Source organism: Rhinatrema bivittatum, chromosome 16 (genome assembly GCF_901001135.1).
Source record: "Rhinatrema bivittatum chromosome 16, aRhiBiv1.1, whole genome shotgun sequence".
Classification (NCBI taxonomy): Eukaryota; Metazoa; Chordata; class Amphibia; order Gymnophiona; family Rhinatrematidae; genus Rhinatrema; species Rhinatrema bivittatum.
Genome location: NC_042630.1, coordinates 57488495 through 57496668, shown reverse-complemented (window position 1 = coordinate 57496668; position 8174 = coordinate 57488495). Strand labels below are relative to the sequence as shown.

Genomic DNA, 8174 nt, shown 5'->3' with positions numbered 1-8174 from the left:
ATTTATTTATTTATTTTTTGTTTTTTCATACCGATTTTCCTGCATAAAATGCATATCTAACCGGTTTACAATGAAACAGAATAAGCAGGAAGTAAAATTCCTTAGTCTAATACATTTAAACGTCAATAATGAAATAATTTTAAACAAAGCAAAAAGCTAAATAACATTAATAAAAGTTAAATTATTAACATTATTATCATTATGTAAATGAAATGTAATGGATGGTCATCCCATTATCCCATCCTGATCTCTTGTTCCTATCTGTGGATCTACAGCTGCCCTTGTATTAATCTTAGTAGTCCCCATGTTTTTTTCCTAATCGTTCATATTTTCATTTTACTCTTAAAAATGGTGTCATCTTTATCTGGATATACTTGTTTTTCCTTAAATCCATTTCAGTACTTACAATTAATTTTCAAAACATTTTCCCAAACACGTAGAATAGGATAATATTTTAATAACACAACAATTTGTCTGAGCAATCTCCTCCCAATGCAATAAATGTCCAATGCCCAGCCAGTGAGTTTAATGTGACATCTGTTGAGGTGAAGATCAGTGACTTTCACTGCTGGCCATACATTGCAGCATCTGTAATGATCAATGATATCTGTACGAAACATATGTCATATCTAATGTATTCTTATACTCACAGGACAAGAGAGAAGGACCAAATGGACATTGAAAACATGACAATGGTGGCAGAATTTATTATTCTTGGACTTTCTGATAATCCCCAGCTGCAGGTTCCTCTCTACTTGGTCTTCCTAATCATCTACATTATCACCCTTCTGGGGAACCTTGTGATTATTACAGTGATCTATGCTGACTCCCGCCTGCACATTCCCATGTATTTCTTTCTCTGTAGCCTGTCACTCACAGACATCTGCTGCACCTCCACTGTCATCCCAAAACTGCTGGAGATCTTCCTGTCAGGGAATAAGACTATTTCCTATGCTGGGTGCATGGTGCAGCTGTATTTCTTCCTAGGTTTCACCGGCATTGAGGCCTTCCTTCTCACTGCTATGGCTTATGATCACTATGCTGCAGTCTGCCACCACTTACACTATTCAGTCATCATGAATCAGAGAGCCTGTGTCCTGCTGACAGCTGCTTCCTGGATCATTGGCTTTCTATCTTCTGAGACGATCACAACTTCTGTCACCCGCTTTCATTCTGTGGCTCTAACAAGGTCAATCATTTCTTCTGTGAACTCATGCCACTGTTAAAGCTTTCCTGTACTGACACGGCTGGCCCTGAAACTGTATTGTTTGTTGAAATTGCATTGATATCTGTGCCTGCCTTCCTTGTGACTCTTATATCCTACACCTACATCATCTCAGCCATCCTGAGGATCTGCTGTGCGGAGGGGAAGCTTAAAGCCTTTTCCACCTGCTCCTCCCATCTCATAGTCATCTCCATGTATTATCTGCCACTGTTCTGTATGTACATGATGAGCCCCACCTCAACATATTCCCAGGAGCAGGGTAAAATCCTGTCTGTGGTCTACACAGCAGTCACCCCCATGCTGAACCCCCTCATTTACAGTTTTAGGAATAAGGAGGTGAAAAACGCATTGAGGAAAGTAATAGGGAAGTTGCTTATGAGGCCACATGATGTATAAATCACAGCAGGTTATTAGAAGGAGGAGACTCCAGTTTCTAGAAAGGCTCAAGATGACGCTTCCTTTAAAGTTTCTGGTTCAATCCCTGGGTTGGATCTTCTACTCTCAAGTCAGCCAGTGCTGCGTATTAGCAGAAGCAGCATTCACAGCCCCATGGGGAAGGGGGTGCACAGAAAGTTGTGGTCATTGCTCAAGGCCGGTTTTAGGGACCAAGATTTTTGAGTTCCAGAAGGATCCCTGCTGCATGGTCTCTGGCTGAGATTGCAATGACCAGACTAAAGACATTGGGCTTGGTGGGGAAAGGGGATTAATAAAATAGGAGAAAACTTGCATCCTAGTTGTGAATGAAGGCTCCTGGTGCCAGATCCAACCCTGGTTCTGATTGGGCCCAAAAAGGAAAACAGAAAAGAACGCTCCAGTGCAACTCAGCACAACTCTTAGACAGATTCACAGATATACAAACCCTTCCAAACCCTTCCAGTCGGAGAGGGATCTTTCCTGCATGATCCAAAAATAATGCCACCGAGAACCCTGTGGAATGTCAAATCTCAATTTTGGGATCAGTAAAATTCCTTCCTCTTGGTATTCTCAGGCCTCTACACACTCCATTATAGAATCAGTACTGTCAGTACTACAGCATTGTGATATCACCACTGTGACAAACAGCCCCAAGTGACACTGTGAGAGACAGCCTAACAACATCACCGCTATGAAATACAGACTAACAAGACATCACCGTTGTGACACACAGCCCCAAGTGACATCACCACTGTGAAATACAGAGTAGCAAGACATCACCATTGTGACACACAACTCTATGTGACATCACTGCTGTGAGATACAGCCCAACATAACATCGGTGCTGATAGATACAGTCCCATGTGATATCACAAGTAACATGATATCATTCCTGTGAGTTGTAACCAATATTCCATATGCATGGAAGACCACTAATACCTTTTGTCCCATTAGATGTGTCCAGCCCTTCTGTGCTTTGAACTGCACTGGGCCACAGTTCCCTTAAAGGGTCTTGCATGACCCATAAAATGGCTGGAGCACACCTAAGGAGAAAAATGTAAGTGGTCTTTCATGTACCTAACAGGGGACATTGAGTAGAACACAATTTTACATCTCTCTATAACAACCATATGTGACATCACGCATGAATTAGCCTATTGTGACATCATTCCTATGAGTGACATCATTGTGACATCACTCCTGTGACTTACTCATGGGCACATTCTTAAGAGTCATTAACTATACAGAAAATGTGACTCCGAAGGTCAAATTGTTTTTGTGTGAAGCCAATCCATCAGACATGGGGTGCCTTAAAATATCTCTTGTCTGCATGTCTCATAAAATGATTCACTGCTTCAAGCAACTTCCCTATAAATGTATTTATACATTCTGCTTTTTGACACTTCAAAGTGGATTACATTCAGGTAATATAGGGATTCCCCTATTCCCACAGGGTTTACAATCTAATAGGGTCATTTTCCAACTCACATTATGGCGTATTTGCATACGAAAAATGCCTTAATGCATGTAAAAAGTACCATTATATATGGTGTGATGATAATTTTTAAAAGGGGAGGGATTGGAGCGGAGTCAGGGGGCGGGAATTTTGTAAAAGTTAGCTGGCTTCGCAAAGTCAAAACACATGATATTGCCAGCTTTAATGCTGAAAATAACTACATCTATAACACAAATTGCAATCTCTGTTGTGGACTGGGCCTGAGATGAGCTGTGAATGAGAGAGAGAGTGAGGGAGAGAGAGAGGCTCCAGGGGTGATACCCTAGTAAGCAGCTATTTATGCTACTATAGGAGGCCCACCTAGTAACGAGAGGTGAGATTTATGTAGTAGTGTAGGTGTCAGGGGCCATTTTGACATGCAGAGTGAGACGTATGAAAAGAACAGTGCACTCTTGTGAAGATTTGATGTCTTTCGGAGTGAGGAAACTCACACAACAATCAGATTGTAATATCAAGCTAGGTTGAGAGAACATTAGAAAATCGGATCGTTGTGTGAGTTTCTTCACTCCGAAAGACATCAAATCTTCACAAGAGTGCACTGTTCTGTTCATACGTCTCACTCTGCATGTCAAAATGGCCCCTGACACCTACACTACTACATAAATCTTACCTCGAGTTACTAGGTGGGCCTCCTATAGTAGTATAAACAGCTAACTACTGCAAGGCTCTTATAGATAGTCTCTCTCTCTCTCTCTCTCATCCTCCACCCCCCCCCCCCCCCCCCCGGTGGTTTCAGGTAGGAGATACAAGAATTGTGGTATTACCACAAAGTGTGAAAAGATAACTCAGTAATATCAATGTAAAGTACGAAGATAACACACATTGCAGTAAATAGACTATTACCATAAAACATACTCCTATTGCTTGCAATATTTTGATGAATCTAGCCCTAAGTTTGTACCTGAGGCAATGGAGAGTAAAGTGACTTGCCCAAGCTCACAAGGAATGACAGTGGAATTTGAACCTTGGCCTCCCCAGTTCATAGCCCATTGCTACTCCTACACTTGTGTATAAATTAATGTGAATCTGATCCACACTGGCCAAGCATTTGAAGGAAAAATATACCAGTGGGTCTGGTGAGGTGGTCGGGGAAAGGTGGGATCCTTGGATTTCAGCTGATTGCTGTGTTTGGGGTCAGGGAGGAAGGTTTTGTCACTGTAGTGTGGAATTAAGTGCAGATGTTCAGTGCTTTACACCTCCCCCTAGATTCTCACTTAGAGAAAGGCAGTCAGAGAACTGTAAGAAGTTCAGGCTCATTGCACATCTGGTCATCTTTATGTCTAACTGGTTCTGCAAATCTGTAACTTTAATCCTGTTCTGTATTTGCTGTTTTTTCGGTTTTGAGTAATTTGTTCTTAGCCTTTGATAAAATTCCTTCCATTTGTCCTCAGTGCATAGTTACTACGTACACAGGGAACCTCGGGAAGGCAGGTAAAGTTCATACAGAATGGATATCAGGGGTCATTGCATGCACAAAGTTCTTTGGCAGTGAGAACAAACTTCTATTACTTATTTATTTATTTATTTGTTCATTTATCCACCCAAAGGATCATCTAAACATCGCCGTCCTCCAACACAACCTCATGACTAATTGAAACTCATCACATCTATGCTTTTCTTAAATAAGAAAGAACTCATAAACTGAACTTAATCATTACTTATGTTATTTCATAAGAACATAAGAACTTAAGAAATTGCCATGCTGGGTCAGAACAAGGGTCCATCAAGCCCAGCATCCTGTTTCCAACAGAGGCCAAAACAGGCCACAAGAACCTGACAATTACCCAAACACTAAGAAGATCCCATGCTACTGATGCAATTAATAGCAGTGGCTATTCCCTAAGTCAACTTGATTAATAGCAGTTAATGGACTTCTCCTCCAAGAACTTATCCAATCCTTTTTTAAACACAGCTATACTAACTGCACTAACCACATCCTCTGGCAACAAATTCCAGAGCCTAATAACAGTTTGTACTTTACAACCATTGTTAAACCCCCATTTCCCTATAACCTATTCTGTAAACCGTTATGATGGCGTTATTTTAACATTTCCGAATGACGGTATGTAAAACTCTTCAAATAAATAAATAAATAAATAAATAAATATATTTGAAAGGATTCTATCCCACACATATCTATGCATTTATGGTGGATAACAGAACTGAAACAGTCATAATAAAATCTTTAACATATGACTTAAAAGCAAAACACCACCGAAAACATGAAATAGATTCTCTCATAAGACAAATACAAAGAACCAATCAAGGTACAGCAGTAATAATTCAGTGACAGTTCCATAGCTCTTAGGTGTACTAACAAGGCAAACATAATAAAGCATTACACCAGTGCCAGCATTTTGGAGTGTCAAGCAGGGATACTAAGGGAGGCAAGCCTTTAAATCAATAGAGTCTTCTTGGGAGGGATTTGTTAGAAAATGTTTATTTGAGGAACAAGAAATTTTAGGTGGGGACAAAGGGGATTTTGTGGAGTCTGTGTTGTGGTTTGTATGGGGAGGAGTTAAAAAAAAAAAAAGAAACATTGAATTGAAATATTTCTGACTGATACATCTCCAGTTTTAGAAGGAGAATCCTGTACCCTCTGAAGTTGATAGTGAGAAAGCCAGGTAGTGGGAGAGATCCCCGGGCTAGTTTAGATGAGTGTTTAGCAGAACTTTGCCAGTTAAGTGCACTGCTGAATTAACCCAGCTAAAGATCCCTGAGTAACTTTAGCACAGTGATTTATCTAATCATACTTACCTGGGTAAGTTCTTCGGGCTAGTGTTCAATCAATATTGGCCCTAGTCGGATAATTTTTAGCCACACCTCTGGAATGCCACTTCCCTGCCTCATTTTATAAACTCTAGGAGGGATGAGAGGGATGATGAGAGGGATGAGAGGGGGAGGAAATATGAAACTCGAGGTTTGTGTAACACAAAAATTACCCAGACAAACCTTTTTGAATATCAACCTTTCTGGGTCTTTAACAAGGAAAAGAGCCTCTGCCTCAGACTGGGATCAAGTGCAGGGGGAGGAAAGAGCAGTGCAAAGCAATCAAATGAAATTAATTTATTGTGGGCCCTTGCCACCATGTCCCAGCGGTGAATGAGGGCGGGTGGTGCAGGGTGGTACAGGTTCGGTCCCAGTCAGAAGTGAATGCAGACTGCTGGGCTCTTGCTTTCAGACACTCAGACCCTGATAAACCACTCTTCATTCGTAAAGGTGGAATTCAACTTCTTGAATAGTGAGTGATAATTTTACACAACGAGGCTCATCTACAAAGAAGAAAGGGAAATTTCTGGTTTCTATGTGGACAGCAGGTGGAAGAACCCATCCTTGTCGTTCTTCTCATCCTATTTCAGAAAACAGATTTTTGAATTTCTGACTGTGTTTTCTGCAGTTTTGACCTGCTGGACTAAATATTTTGCCTTCACTAAAATTTGTTTTGCTTTGAAACACAACCCATGGTGTGTGGACTCTTCCTTCAATAGACAGTGTGATCCCTTTAGGCCCTACAGATTAGCCCATTCCTCACCACAGAATCTGGATCCCAGAGCTGCACTGAGTAGGAGAGTGCTCTGCAACATCTGAAGGTGGTGCCTGTTATAAATGTGTGTCTCGGTGTGTGTGTGTCTGTGTTTATGGGGGGGGATGAGATATGTGTGCCTGAAGTCTGAAATCAACACAGAGATTCAAGCTTGGCCTAAGCCAGAAAGGATTCTGGGTAACTGAAACTCTGGCATAAGAAACTCAGATTGACCTTAGCTTGAATAGACTCTGGGAGACATCTGGATTGAATTTGGAGCTGTCCAAAGAGCACATGAATGAGGCCATGGTCTCACAGAATACTGGCTCGACTGAGGGGCCCCAGTGAAATCAGAGAGTCCTGGAAATTCCCCTGAGATTAAGAGACTGAAAGACTGACAGGACAAAGAACTATCAGAAGATTGACAGTAAGCGGAAGACACGTGGGTCTTAACTAGGCCTTAATTGGGCCACAAGGTGGGAGGCAGGACAGGGCAACTTACATTCAACTTATCTTGTTTTAACACAAGACACGTGGTGCTCCCATTCATGGATTCCTATTAGGGATTATTGTATGTTTTACCTATAAAAAGCCAGCATTCACTGACATATGGGGAGACACGCAGGAATAGCTCTGGAAAGATGGAGCTTTTACTCCATGCCTCCCAGAGGTCCCCTAATTGCTTTTTATATGCAATAATAAACTTAAATTTGTTTCTATGAAATTTGGTGTAGTACCTCTGTATTCATGGGGCAGCACAGTTAAGCTGATTTTAATGGCTCTACAGGGGGTCACACAAAAGAGATCCCAGAATCAGCCCATTAGGAAAACCTACAATGATTAAAGTAACCCTGTATGTGTGCTTTGTGACTTTGTATGGATTTGGAATTAATTATTCTCCTTTCTAAGTCTGAGCTCAAGGCAAGTTAAAAATGCATTTGTTTTTTTTTTTTTAGATTTAGCTTATGTCCTTTCCTTAGTAGCAAATTACATTGAGGTACAGTGAGTATTTCCCTATCCCTGAAAGCATATAATCTAATGGCCTCGATTACTAAGGTTATTCTCTCATTTTCTGTCTATGGGAAAAAGTAAACCAGGTCCTAAATTTGTACCTGAGGCAGTGGAGGATGAAGTGATTTGCCCAAGGTCACAAGGAGCATCGCAGATTTCAACTTTGGCTTCCCTGATTCTATGCCTGATGCTTTTACTGCTCCACTCCAGCTCCCTGCCCTAGAGGGCTTACAAACTGCTCCTTCTCTTCACACATCCCCTTACCACCAAACTCTAGAAAACTTTAGGAGTCTTTACCCATTACTGCAGGAATGAATCCACTCTGCTGAAATCCCAAAGGGTTGCTCTTAAGAACAGACCATACGGATCACGTGATGCAGTAAGGGAATCAGATGTGGGATTTCCTTTCTCAGCCTTTCCTTCTCCATCCTAGCCCATCTGCTGCATCCCATCTTGATTTAAATTGGATGACCTAAAGCATTACT

At 41.3% G+C, this 8174-nt stretch overlaps 1 pseudogene; it reads left to right on the top strand.

The window, feature by feature from the left end:
• The first annotated feature begins 671 nt into the window (after positions 1-671).
• Positions 672-1621, top strand: LOC115077720 (annotated as a pseudogene).
• The last annotated feature ends 6553 nt before the right edge of the window (positions 1622-8174 follow it).